The sequence below is a fragment of the Amphibalanus amphitrite genome, unplaced genomic scaffold (assembly GCF_019059575.1).
Source record: "Amphibalanus amphitrite isolate SeventyFive unplaced genomic scaffold, NRLGWU_Aamphi_draft 000687F_arrow, whole genome shotgun sequence".
NCBI lineage: Eukaryota > Metazoa > Arthropoda > Thecostraca > Balanomorpha > Balanidae > Amphibalanus > Amphibalanus amphitrite.
Window position 1 is genome coordinate 107,505 of NW_024882181.1, and position 13,493 is coordinate 120,997.

Here is a 13,493-nt window from a genome sequence, read left to right on the forward strand (position 1 = left end):
CGAGATGCTAAACCAGTCCCAAAACATCAATTTTTAGTTGCATGTGAATTTTAAAAAACACATTTAAAGGGACTATCCCACCTTTAACATGGGGTTTGAGTTGAGATAGCCAAGTTTGCGGCGAGGTTCAGAAACCACTATCTATCTAGGTTGCAACCCCCGCGGCCTCTTGGTGTTGAAGAAATTTGTTCCCTTCATTTGAAAATGGGCCTTGCGCCAGGCCCTATCTTCAACATGGAGCGACCGTTAGTGTGACGTCACCTCGTTTAGTCATTCTGATTTAAATGGGTTTGTTAGTTAAAAAATCACTTAAAACTTGGTCTGAACTTTGTTGTAGTGCCTACAGAGTAAAAAGAATCAGCTTTATGACAGTAATGTGACCTGGGGAAGGAGGTAATTTTGGGCTGTGACGTCACATATCATCCAATCTATAAAGTCGACCACAATTTAACTGGTTTTAACAACATTTTAGAAGGTGGGATAGTTCCTTTAAGCTAAATTTGCACACATTTGAACTTCAGCGTTTCTATTTTTGGAACGTCAGCGTTCCCATTTTTGGAAACTAAGTCTCCATAAATGGATACGATTCAGGAGCATTTTTAGGTGGTGACTTTGAATGCATACGACAGCTTTCCATGCAAGAAGACAAGTGCTTTTGGTGTATCCGTGCTTGTTTTACGCAAAACAGTGGTTATACCTACATCAAATCCAGCCACCCTTGGCAAGAAAATTTGTGCGGAAATGTTAGCGTTTCTATTTATGGAGCAAGCGTTTTCATTTTTGGAACAGAAGAGTAGTCAAAATTGGAAACGTTTCCAATAAAAGAAATGTCTCCATAAATGAATCGGAGATACCACAGTGCGCCGGACTGTTATCAGCATTAATTGAGCTATTAGGGGTGGCATATGTCGATATCACATAAGACACCAAAATGCAAATTACTCTGCAAGGAAGTATCCATAGCTCCATAGCAACCACCTAGCAACGTGAATCAAAGCTGTAAACAACTCGCGTTTGTCTCAGATGCGCATTTTTCGGAGCATATAACCAGAATCTGTTATCCTCGGAGTCATTTGTTGCAAAACAGAGTGACCATTTGACTATCAATAAGGACGATTTTTGCGAAATTCATGTTTCTTGCCTAACTACCTTTCGAAAAAGTTAACAGACGCTAAACAAGTTAGTCGAGCCGACGAAGATGGTCGAGCGTGGCAGTGCAGCGTCAAACTCACCGTGTCTGTTCTTTCCCGAGTCTTCAAGTCTCTTCTAGCAAACCATTAGACAGCAACAATTTATGACGAATTTTTCGAAATAATATCTGATCACTTCTATCACAACTGACACCTCAATCAACAGCCGGATCCGTCAAGGGTCCCGACGTCCCGACAAGATTCCTATAGATTCCCATAGATTCCTACGATTCCTAAAGATAAGGTTGGGCCAGGCAGTCACGTGACAGTTTCTGCTTGGTGTTTGAGTTGTGCCCAAGGCTATAGAACTCCGTTGTGCCGCCATCGTGGTTTATTGATATCTTTAAACAATTTTGACAAAATGTAGCTGAATATGTTAACATATATTTTTGTAAAAAATTGATTTTATTTAATAAACAGAAATAAGCAAAAAACAAAAGTTTTGGCCTAAGCGTAAAACTCTTATTTATGTAATACTCTTGACATTGCTTTGCATTGAAGATTCAGGCTAGAAAATTTTTCATACCCATTATAGGTATAATACAATTTATACAATACTCATTTCTATGCTAAGATTGCTCTAGCGTATGCGGCAAATAAAATGAGCATAGGTATGAATACGCATAAAAAATAAGTTAACATAGACTTGGGTATAACCACAGATCACATACTGCCCGGGCCTATAAGGTGTCACATAAGGTGATCCGTGGTATAACTAATGGTCAGAAGAGGGCAAGCAGCGCGCTTGGGATGAGGCGTTCTCTAAGACGTCTCAGCAGTGTCTGCTGGATGGGGCAAACCAGGTGGTCCGGGTGCGTCTTCTTGCTGCCGCAGAGCCCCACACCGCCGCCTGGGTGCAAGCCCTCCCAGTCACCAGTCTGGGACTCCACCTGGAGGACGAAACCGTCCGGGTAGCCCCGGCCGCTACTCAGGTCCACCACTCGCCGTTGTCAATGCACGGTTTTTCTAGCAAGCTCCAGCCTAGTATTGATCTTATTCAGTATTTACGGTACGAAGATTTGATAACGGAATGTGACGTTTCCACATCATGCTTGATGGTTGAAGTTTGCAACGTTAACAACTACCAAGTCAAGTCGCAGCCCCAGTCATCTGGCACGTCTCTGTCATCGAATAAAGCCAATGAACAAGAAAATTATTATTTTCCAGCATAAATGAAAATATATAACACTGCTACAGGCGGTACGCGGATGTCATGCACATTACACACAACGATTCAATCGAATAAAAACTGGATTAACCATAAATCAGCACTGGATTAACCATAAATAATAACAGTACAGCACCAAACACTTGAGATACACATTATAGTACTTTAGAATTTAGATGCACAGAGGAGTAATGAGACTAAAAGTTTATGCACGCCCTATCTTAAAAAATATTGAACGAGATATTTCCACAGTGCAAAAACAAAACCGAAATCCGACAAAAACCGATTCCAGGTTCAATGTCCACAGATTTAAAAACAAAACTTTCAAGTGCCCCCATGGTAAAAAAAATGACCAAAGACGGAATTGTAACAAAGAATAAATAAAGATATGTGCGGCAAACGAAGAGCGGCACTGGACGAGCGTCTGCCCAAAGTAGGCGCCCAGAGTTACTCCTTAGCCCAGCGGGCAGCAGCAAATGAATTACAGCCAAAGGAAGAATATGCATTAGTCTATTAAGGCTCATCGCACCATGACGAGGCACAGCTCGGATAACGCGATTCGCCTGCGTCCTCCAGGCGAGAAGCACCTCGAGTACGCTGCCGTGTCTTGACCAACTGCCGCATCCGTCGTCCGCGCCGCAGGCCTCCCAGCGGCCATGTTCCAACGGAGCCGTGAGCTTCACCGTCTCCCGCTCCGCCTCTACAAGGTGGATGGAGGCCTGGCCGGACGGGTGGCACAAGGACATCTGGAGCTCCTGCTGCCGGCCCCGGTGGAAGGAGTAGATCGCCGCTCCGCGGTCGACATCCACCAGCTCCGAGCCGGCCACCAGTCCAGCTCGGAGTAGTGCCTCCATCGCATCGGCCGTCGACCGGCGTGGGGCCCGGATGTGACTAGTGCAGCTCCGTGGGGTGCCCTGCCGCGCTCTGCCGAGTGTGCAGAGAGCAGGTAGACTGGTGGCGGTGAAGAAAACAAGCTGTTATCTTCTTTCGGGATCTGTAAAGAAGCATTCCACTAAAAAATACATCCGAAACGTTTTCCATATTTTTTTACAGAACACAATGCAGTAGCCAAAATAGATATGAAGTATGTGAAGACAACAGTCTACTGCCATTAGATAACTGATCCTGATGGACAAATACTTTAGATACTAGTATATCATAAGGTGGTTCAAAGGCACACTTTGCAGCTCCAGTAAAAAATCACTGTTATTCATACTTCATACTGTAAGGGGAAAGGGTGGGGTGGGGATGCAGCCAAGAGTGCATCATATAGGGTTGTAGTGGTCGGACCATCTGGAGCAATAGCCTGTTTTTGCCGTTTTTAATGTTAACCCTATGGCGCACATGAGCACGCGCCACGGGCGCACCCCCGGCCGAATCGTGCCCAAAATCTAATACGACCTGTTGAATTACGTGACCCACGAGTCGTGAGAATTTCACCCTCGTGCGTCAATCGACGGCGCCGCAATATCCGTTTTTGGGCGTCACGCCGCCGCAGCCTGTTTTTGCCGATTCTAATGCTAACCCTATGGCGCACATGAGCACGCGCCACGGGCGCACCCCCGGCCGCATCGTGCCCAAGATTTAATACGACCTGTTGAATGACGCGACCCACGAGCCGTGAAAATTTCACCCTCGTGCGTCAATCGACGGCGCCGCATAAAGCCTTTTTAAGCGTAACCCCGACGGCGGCGGACTTTTTAATATTTATAGATGAATAGTAGACCACTACAACCGCTGGGTCGTGTCCCAGCGGTTGATGGTCCCACCAGATGGTCCGCGGAGGGGAGACCCATACCAGAACGTAGATTGTGAAACAATGTAAGTATCTGCCAATATTACCTTTTCCAGAAGAGTTGAAAAACAGCAATGGGTCAGCTCTTGTGAGAAGCACCATGCAGTGTTGGCTGCACTTCAATCTTGTCTCCTGTAAAAAAAAAACAGTATCACTGTATGATTGACAGTTTGATTGCATTTCCTTCAAGCTGCAACATCTCTATTTTAGACATTTTCAGTTCCCACTTGCGCACGGCACCCTACTAACCGGTCTCTAGCGATGTGCCAAATCTGAGCACAATCGGCCCGGCCGTTCTCGACATCTGGAAGCGTCACCCTGCACATGTGCACGTGCAGTTGCACCCCAACCGTGACACATTTAAACACATTGCCCGGTGGGTGCCTACATCCTTTTTATAATGTAGTTATTGTCATCACAATCAAGTTGTACCGTGCTATTGTCATTACAACAAAAATGACACCTCTCTGTTTTACACGTGTCACGTGCAGTGGAGGTCACCCGCATGCATTGTCCATAGTAAATACCTGTAAGAAGGGTATACGCTACCCCACACAAAAAACCGCAAGTGTAACAGTGTCCATCCCCTCCCCGGCGCCGTCTTCTTCCAGGGGAGGCGCCCCGGCCGCCGCACTGGGGCGTAGCGGAGTCCGTGCTTTTAGCACAGCAAAATATCCACCCAGGCTAGATTAAGGTCACGACAACCTAGGATTAAGAGTGGCTACAGACTCCAGGCTTTATGCAGACTTAACATTGAAGCATTATATATGCAACTAAATGACACACATGGTGTTTGTTCTAACCTTCTCAACAGAAAGTGAACGTGTCAGGACAGCACCCCTTGGTGACCATTATATTCAAGGAGTGTAGGAACTGATTCCCCAGGGGTGAAGCGATAGAAGCAAAAACATGAGTCACTAGTTCCCTCCTGTGTCTTCCCTCCTGCAGGAAAAAATAATACATGTGTGATGCCCAATGTGACTGATAACTGCATATTATAAAGCTGGAAATATTGTACAAAGTTGTGACAACACAAGCAAACTATGCATGTCACTGCTCTTGTATAACTTTTCTATTTTTATTGCTATATGAGACCTCACAAGACACAAAAATATGCATGGTTAGAAAGGGGGTAACAATACATTTCAAATGAACTAAGCAGATTATTTCTAAGCTCATTTAAGTCACAATTTCTGCTATATTTCGCTTGGAGTCACTTCATAGTTTGAACTCAAGGTGCCTTGTGGATTTACCTCAGGTATGTAGGTAAATCCACAAGGATTTATGGGCTTTACCTCAGTTATGTAGCTGCTCCCTCAATTTAAGTTTCTCGTTAAATTTCATTGAGGCGTTGCAAGATGGGCTGTAGCCAAATATGCTTCCCTGTTTAGCTGATGCTCATAATACCTGAACATTTCTAATTCCAATTTTTATAGCTGTTAACAATTGCTAAAGGCCCATGTACCTAGACAATAATGACTTTACAGAGGAAACCCCTGGCTGTGTTTCATGGGCACGCTGCCAGCAGCTGCCAGCGCATTCCGTGGAGCTAACGTCAACCTCTGGTAGTGTTGGAGGTATAGGCTTGTTGATGTCTATGGAAGCCAAAAGTGGCTGACAGAGTGCCGCGTTAAACCACCCTTATTTTTTGCACAATAATGGTGTGATAACTGTTCCTGCAAAAAAAAATAAGGTGAAGTGAACTAAAATCAGGTCAAACATTTATATGTACCCAAAAGTAGCAGTGTATGGAGTACCTATATTCACATTACCAATAATATGATGCACAACAGGCCATAGAAAACCAGTGCAGTTGGGGAAACTACAAGGTGAACGTCAAAAAATGGATTGGTCAATAAATGGACTTTTGATGACCATATATGGGCATAAATGCAGCCCCCGCTACTAAGTGTGAAAAACGGTATGACAAGCCGGTACTTGCGGTATCGCGTCCACTTATTGGAGAGAAAAGGCTTCCATTTTTCACTAGCAATTGGTGTGATTTGATAAAATTTGGCGAATTGACTCGAAAATGGCGATAGGGAAAACGGCTTTTCTGCAGGTTCTGGGCGTCGCAATCAGCTGGCCATTCAATAAATGGATTGGTTTTATAAAAGAAAATTGTTCAAAGATTTAATTTAATTACAATAAACAAAAATATTTAATTCTATAATAATAACTTAACTACAATTTAAAAAACCATAAACAAAATAATAAAAATAATGACATTTTAAACCACGGTACTGCTTACTTTTTTGGCGCGTCCGTTTCAATCCGCCACATTTGCCAATCACGGACCAATCACGGTTTGACCTTGCGTTGTAACTCTGCGATTAGAGCCGCCAGTTAATTATGCACCGGGTGAGTGTAGGCCTTGCGTGGTTAAAAACATTCTTATGCCTTATCTTTTATTTGATGCTAAAATTCATTGAAAGATGAAGTGTCTGATTTTATGACCATATATGTCATCGCCCCGCCCACTCAGCCGCTGATTGGCTAATCCAATTTTTGTTTGGCTCCTCGTAGTTTCCCCACTGAGTGAATGTTTGACTTGTACCCCAATTTCAATATCAATATGGCACTTGGCATAACAGTAAAACACACCGTTTTTTATGTTAACTCAACAGAGAAAACCTGAACGTAAAAATGATCAGAATGTATAATAGGATAAAAGTATAATAAAAATCGCATCAGCGCCTATCATCGCCCCGCACATTCCACCACTCCCCATTCCCACACGCAAAAGATTGTTTACCCCTTGGTTTACCCCGTGTTCGCATTCTCCCTGACGACGGAGATTCTATACGCCCACCGACCAATCACGTTGAAGATCAGCGGGGCTTGGCCGCAGTTCTCGAACGCCATTGACCAGATTAAGCAGGATCTTCGTCGTCAGTAAACTGTGAACCGGTGTTACATAATTCGCTATGGTAACAAAGCGCCAGAATTGACTACGAGAATTGGATCCGAAGGTCAAATGGGTACGTGACTGACAAGTTCAGATGGACAACACCTGGAAAACGGCACAACGTACAATAACGCTCTATATATCCTTGGAAGAGCATCAAAAATTGTATCCTATCAACTTTTCAACTTGAATATGTCTTCAAGGTACAAAGTTATTAAGCATCAAAGACGCTCCCATTGACTTTGCATGTTAAATTTTCATCTTTAAACGAGCCTAAAGACCACAAAACGAATTTGCACAGCTTAAAGAAGCATAACAACATGTTCTGGTCTTTCTCAACAAGTCCTGAAAGTTTAAACAAAATCGTATCATATAATTTTGTACATGAGCGAATGAAAAAAGTCTCTGCAAAAACGCCCATTGACTTAACATTGGGAGCGAAAAAGTTCACTTTGACCTCGTGCAAAGAACACGTTACGAAGTTTCTGAGGGGTATACGGCGCACACTAGCGTGTACCCAAACGTTTTTGCCATAAAATGCTGGGAAGAAAACCACCCCTTCTTGGCTCGTTTTTCCGCTATTGGCGATCGCGCAAAAAGTTCCAAAACCCCGTTGACTTAACCCATGGGGAAAATGGAATCGCACGTGCCACGGCCACGAGGTTTTAAGCGAGTAGCGACCGGTGCCATCAGGTAGATCGCCCCCAAGAGCCCATACACTGAACTTTTTACGAAAATCGCAATGCACGTTTAGGCCCCACCCAAAATGTCTCGATTCGCTGCCAGACTTGCTAAACATAGCCCGGAGAAGGACCGCTCCGGTTGTTTTTCAATAGAAAACACAATTCTAATAGTGTTTGTCTTTTCAAACAAACCTGCGGTTACCAGCATCTGCGATGCCGGGCTCCGCATCGCGGGACCGCAGGTTGTTTGAGCAAGCACCTCTGTACGCCCGCCGCCGCAAAACGCTAAACCGCAAAACTCGCAAACGCACGCTCAAAACGCAACGCAAAAGCCGCCAAAAAACAATCGCCCGCAGGCACAAAACCGCAGAAAAAAAACGCAAAAAAGCCGCAAAAACAGCCCGTCCGCCGCAAAACGCAAACACCGCAAAAAAACGCAAATACCACCGCCACAAAAAATCGCCCGCATCGCCCGCCGCCAAAGCAAACGCCGCGAAACGCGGCCGCCCGCCTAAAACCGCAACACCGCCAATAACGCCCGGCCGCCGGCGACCGCAAAAACCCCGCAAAAACGGCCGCCCGCCGCAAACTACAAAAACGCCGCAAAAAACGGCCGCCCGCCGCAAACCGCCGCTAAACGGCCGCCCGCCGCCAAACGCAAACACCGCAAAACACCCGCATCGCCCGCTCGCCGTCAAACACAAAAAAAAAACGCAAAAAAACGAAAACACCGCCGCAAAAACGCCCGCAACGCACGCCGGCCCGCCGCAAACCGCAACGCCGCAAAAAACGGCCGCCCGCCGCCAAACAAAAACACCGCAAAAAAAACGCAAAAACGGCCGCCCGCCGCCAAACGCAAACACCGAAAAACACACAAACACCGCAAAAACGCCCGCCGTAGGCAAAACGCAAACACTGACACGTTAAGACAAATATGGCGCCCTGCGGCAAATGGGTGCTTCATATCTACGTTTAAGCAGCCATCGCTTATTACAGCGCATCCTAATCGTCCAATTTCGACAAAATAACGCACATTCTGCACTTTGTGGCAAAAATGGCGCTTTGAGACAAACGTGGCGCACTGCAACAAACGTGCCGCATTCGCTAATGTCGCTTAACAATTCATCAACCCACCAAATTCTAGTCCAATCGGACTTAAACTGACAAAGTTATGTACATTTGAATATTTCACTATAAAATATATCCGCAACGGAGGTGCCAAATTGCACGTGTGCCACGTGATCGCCGGTGGTGTAAGCAGGACTTGTCTCCTCACTGATGCACCATTTCAGTTCCTGGCTTGTGCTGTTTCGGTCTCTAGCGGTGTACCAGTTTAGTATTAAATCGCATCCTTCAATGGGAGGTATCCCTGTCACCTGTTCGTATACTGTCTGAGCCAAGACCATATAAGGTCTGAGCTCAATCTCGGTAAAAGTCGTGCTTTTTTACCAAATCCTCAAAAAACGGCACAACTTGCAAAACGTTCTATATATCATTGGAAAGAGCATCAAAGTTGTATACCTATCAACTTTTCACTTAAATATATCTCAACGGTAAAAAGTTATTAAGCAACAAAGACGCTCCCATTGACTTTCCATGTTAAAATTTTTCATTTTTAAACGAGCTTACAAGAACAAACGAATTTGCACAGCTTAAAGAAGTATACAACTGTTCTTTGGTCTTTTCTCAACAAGTCCCTGCAAGTTTAAACAAAATCGTATCATATAATTTTGTATAATGAGCGAATGAAATTGTCTCTGCAAAACGCCCATTGCCTTAACATGGGGAGCGAAAAAAGTTCAACTTCAAACTCGTTGCAACTCACGTTAACGAATTGACGGGTATACGGCGCACACGGGCGTGTACCTGAATGTGTGGGCCATAGAATGGGGGCAGCAAATACCTTGTTCCGCGATTTTTTTCCGCTATTCGCGATCGCGCAAAAAGTGTCCAAAAACCCCATTGACTTAACATGGGGAAAATGGAATCGCACGTGCCACGTGCCACGAGGTTTTAAGCGAAGTAGCGACCGATGCCATCAGGTAGATCGCCTCCGGAAGCCCATACCCTGAATTTTACGGAAATCGCAATGCACGTTTAGGCCCCGGTCAAGTTGCCCCAATTCGCGGCCAGATTGCAAAACATAGCCCGGAGACGGACCGCTCCGGTGTTTTCAATAGAAAAAACACAATTCTAACGAATAGTGTTTGTCTACTTCAAACAACCTGCGGTTACCGTACTGCACATAGGAAGAACGATTGCGGATTCTCATACACCTGGGCGATTTTCCCCTAGCCAGTGCAAGAGTGGAGAAAGACCTTGGTGTCCAGTGGACGACGCTTTAAGTTTCGTGAACACGCAGCGTCAGCAGTGGCGAAGGCTACGCAGCTCCTCGCCGTAATCAAGAAATCGTTTTCCCTCATCAACGAAGTCACGCTGCCCATTCTTTTCAAAACCTGGTTCGCCCACACTTAGAATACGGGAACCTTGTATGGGGTCCATTTTACAGAGCGAATCAGCGACAGGTCGAAAGAGTTCAGCGCAGGGCAACCCGGCTGGTAGAGAGCATCCGCCACAAACCCTACACGGAGCGACTCAAAGAACTGAAGATGCCATCACTGCATTATAGACGATGAGAGGTGATATGATCTTCACATACCAACTATTTCACAGAGGGGTCGATGCCGACCCCCAGGTCATTCTTCGCTCTGGCTGCAGGAGTTACTCGGGACATCAGTTTAAAATCCAGAAGTTTCCAGCAGCCTCGAGGGTGAGGCCTTTGCCGCCCGAGTCGTGAACGACTGGAATGGACTCCCCTCCGAGGTGGTTGGTGCACCTCGCTGAACTGCTTCAAGGCAAGACTGGACGCACATGGTCCCACATCATATACTCCGTACCTGATCCTGATTGATCTCGTAAAGCCATAATCCCAGGAGCTCGATAAGATCGGGTACCACAGGCCATTATGGCTAAAAATCCCGAAACCTTAAAGTAAAACCACAATGCTTGAGGGGTTTTCGGTGTTAAAAGAATAGCATTTCAATTATCTCCTACTGCGTGCATGGTTTTTGTTACAACATAAGAAGAAAACAACTGACATTTGTGGCCAAAAACATCCCCTTCCCTGCCGGCTCGAATTAATGTACCTATTGCATACACATTAAACAATATAAAGCCCTCTTGTCATTGCGTGGCAAGTATTCTTTTTCTACAAAATCGAGAATAACTCGAAGACTGTCATGGGTCACCACCTACATTTTCTGTTTTCACCCAGTTTTGAAAGTTCGTTCAGGTACACTGCAGCACCATAAGCTGTAATTTTGATTTATGTAAATTTGATTGCGGTTTTATTCACCTGCAATAAAAGACTAGCAGGTGGCCAACAACGCCCAAGGTTGAAGGTAAAAAACGTCCGACAAGATTTTTGGCCCACTTTTGAATGTCACTCTATGTAGCTACCGCTTAACTAATTAAAACAAGGATTGCAGAGCTCTATTCATACATTTCAGCATCCTCTTCAACAAAAAATATTATCATCGGGCACACTGTAGTATTTCCGATCCACTTATGGAAACGCTTCCATTTTGGAACAATGTTCCAAAAATGGATACGCCGTTTCCAAAAATAGAAACGGTCTGTTCCATTAATGGAGACGCTGCGTGCATCGCTACCTTGAAAGCAAACTGGGCATTGATTGCTGCAATTTGGCATGCGCAGGATGCCACCAATCGACAGCCAGCATTCTAGTTTATTCCTCTTCTCCGAATTTCCGATCAGAAACCGAAAGTCGACAAACGAGGCGATGCTTATAACATGTGACGTGATAAAAAAATTCACAAGTTTTCTAATCAAATAAGGTCTGCACCGTCGTCACACCAAATACCGTCGTATTCTGACGAGAATTTATTCATTCTAGCTCATGTGAACATTGATATCAATTTTATATATTGAAATGATATCTACACTTTATGTACTGCCCACTTTGGACCACATTTGTCCAGTAGTTTCTAGGAAATCTTAGTTTTAGTTGACTTTTGAATGTGCTAAGTTGCGGCGCATAATATATTAGTATCAAACCCGACGTCCAAGGTAACTGCCGAGAGCCGAGATGCTAAACCAGTCCCAAAACATCAATTTTTAGTTGCATGTGAATTTTAAAAAAACACATTTAAAGGGACTATCCCACCTTTAACATGGGGTTTGAGTTGAGATAGCCAAGTTTGCGGCGAGGTTCAGAAACCACTATCTATCTAGGTTGCAACCCCGCGGCCTCTTGGTGTTGAAGAAATTTGTTCCCTTCATTTGAAAAATGGGCCTTGCGCAGGCCCTATCTTCAACATGGAGCGACCGTTAGTGTGACGTCACCTCGTTTAGTCATTCTGATTTAAAGGGTTGTTAGTTAAAAAATCACTTAAAACTTGGTCTGAACTTTGTTGTAGTGCCTACAGAGTAAAAAGAATCAGCTTTATGACAGTAATGGACCTGGGGAAGGAGGTAATTTGGGCTGTGACGTCACATATCATCCAATCTTAAGTCGACCACAATTTAACTGGTTTTAACAACATTTTAGAAGGTGGGATAGTTCCTTTAAGCTAAATTTGCACACATTTGAACTTCAGCGTTTCTATTTTTGGAACGTCAGCGTTCCCATTTTTGGAAACTAAGTCTCCATAAATGGATACGATTCAGGAGCATTTTTAGGTGGTGACTTTGAATGCATACGACAGCTTTCCATGCAAGAAGACAAGTGCTTTGGTGTATCCGTGCTTGTTTTACGCAAAACAGTGGTTATACCTACATCAAATCCAGCCACCCTTGGCAAGAAAATTTGTGGGAAATGTTAGCGTTTCTATTTATGGAGCAAGCGTTTCATTTTTGGAACAGAAGAGTAGTCAAAATTGGAAACGTTTCCAATAAAAGAAATGTCTCCATAAATGAATCGGAGATACCACAGTGCGCCGGACTGTTATCAGCATTAATTGAGCTATTAGGGGTGGCATATGTCGATATCATAAGACACCAAAATGCAAATTACTCTGCAAGGAAGTATCCATAGCTCCATAGCAACCACCTAGCAACGTGAATCAAAGCTGTAAACAACTCGCGTTGTCTCAGATGCGCATTTTTCGGCATATAACCAGAATCTGTTATCTCGGAGTCATTGTTGCAAAACAGAGTGACCATTTGACTATCAATAAGGACGATTTTTGCGAAATTCATGTTTCTTGCCTAACTACCTTTCGAAAAAGTTAACAGACGCTAAACAAGTTAGTCGAGCCGACGAAGTGGTCGAGCGTGGCAGTGCAGCGTCAAACTCACCGTGTCTGTTCTTTCCCGAGTCTTCAAGTCTCTTCTAGCAAACCATTAGACAGCAACAATTTATGACGAATTTTCGAAATAATATCTGATCACTTCTATCACAACTGACACCTCAATCAACAGCCGGATCCGTCAAGGGTCCCGACGTCCCGACAAGATTCCTATAGATTCCATAGATTCCTACGATTCCTAAAGATAAGGTTGGGCCAGGCAGTCACGTGACAGTTTCTGCTTGGTGTTTGAGTTGTGCCCAAGGCTATAGAAACTCCGTTGTGCCGCCATCGTGGTTTATTGATATCTTTAAACAATTTTGACAAAATGTAGCTGAATATGTTAACATATATTTTTGTAAAAAATTGATTTTATTTAATAAACAGAAATAAGCAAAAAACAAAAGTTTTGGCCTAAGCGTAAAACTCTTATTTATGTA

The 13,493-nt window shown here is 44.3% G+C and overlaps 1 long non-coding RNA gene across 7 annotated transcripts; it reads right to left on the minus strand.

Annotated features, from left to right (window-relative positions):
* Window positions 1-2,749: 2,749 nt before the first annotated feature.
* On the minus strand, window positions 2,750-13,082 carry LOC122364622. Of its 7 annotated transcripts, none has more exons than XR_006253589.1 (3): window positions 13,064-13,082; window positions 4,201-4,285; window positions 2,750-3,352 (listed from the first exon to the last, which is right to left on the minus strand). It is a non-coding gene; the product is annotated as an uncharacterized LOC122364622 (long non-coding RNA). The 7 variants fall into 7 exon arrangements; XR_006253586.1 differs by lacking the exon at window positions 13,064-13,082 and adding an exon at window positions 6,711-6,730; XR_006253584.1 differs by lacking the exon at window positions 13,064-13,082 and adding an exon at window positions 6,405-6,557.
* Window positions 13,083-13,493: the final 411 nt, after the last annotated feature.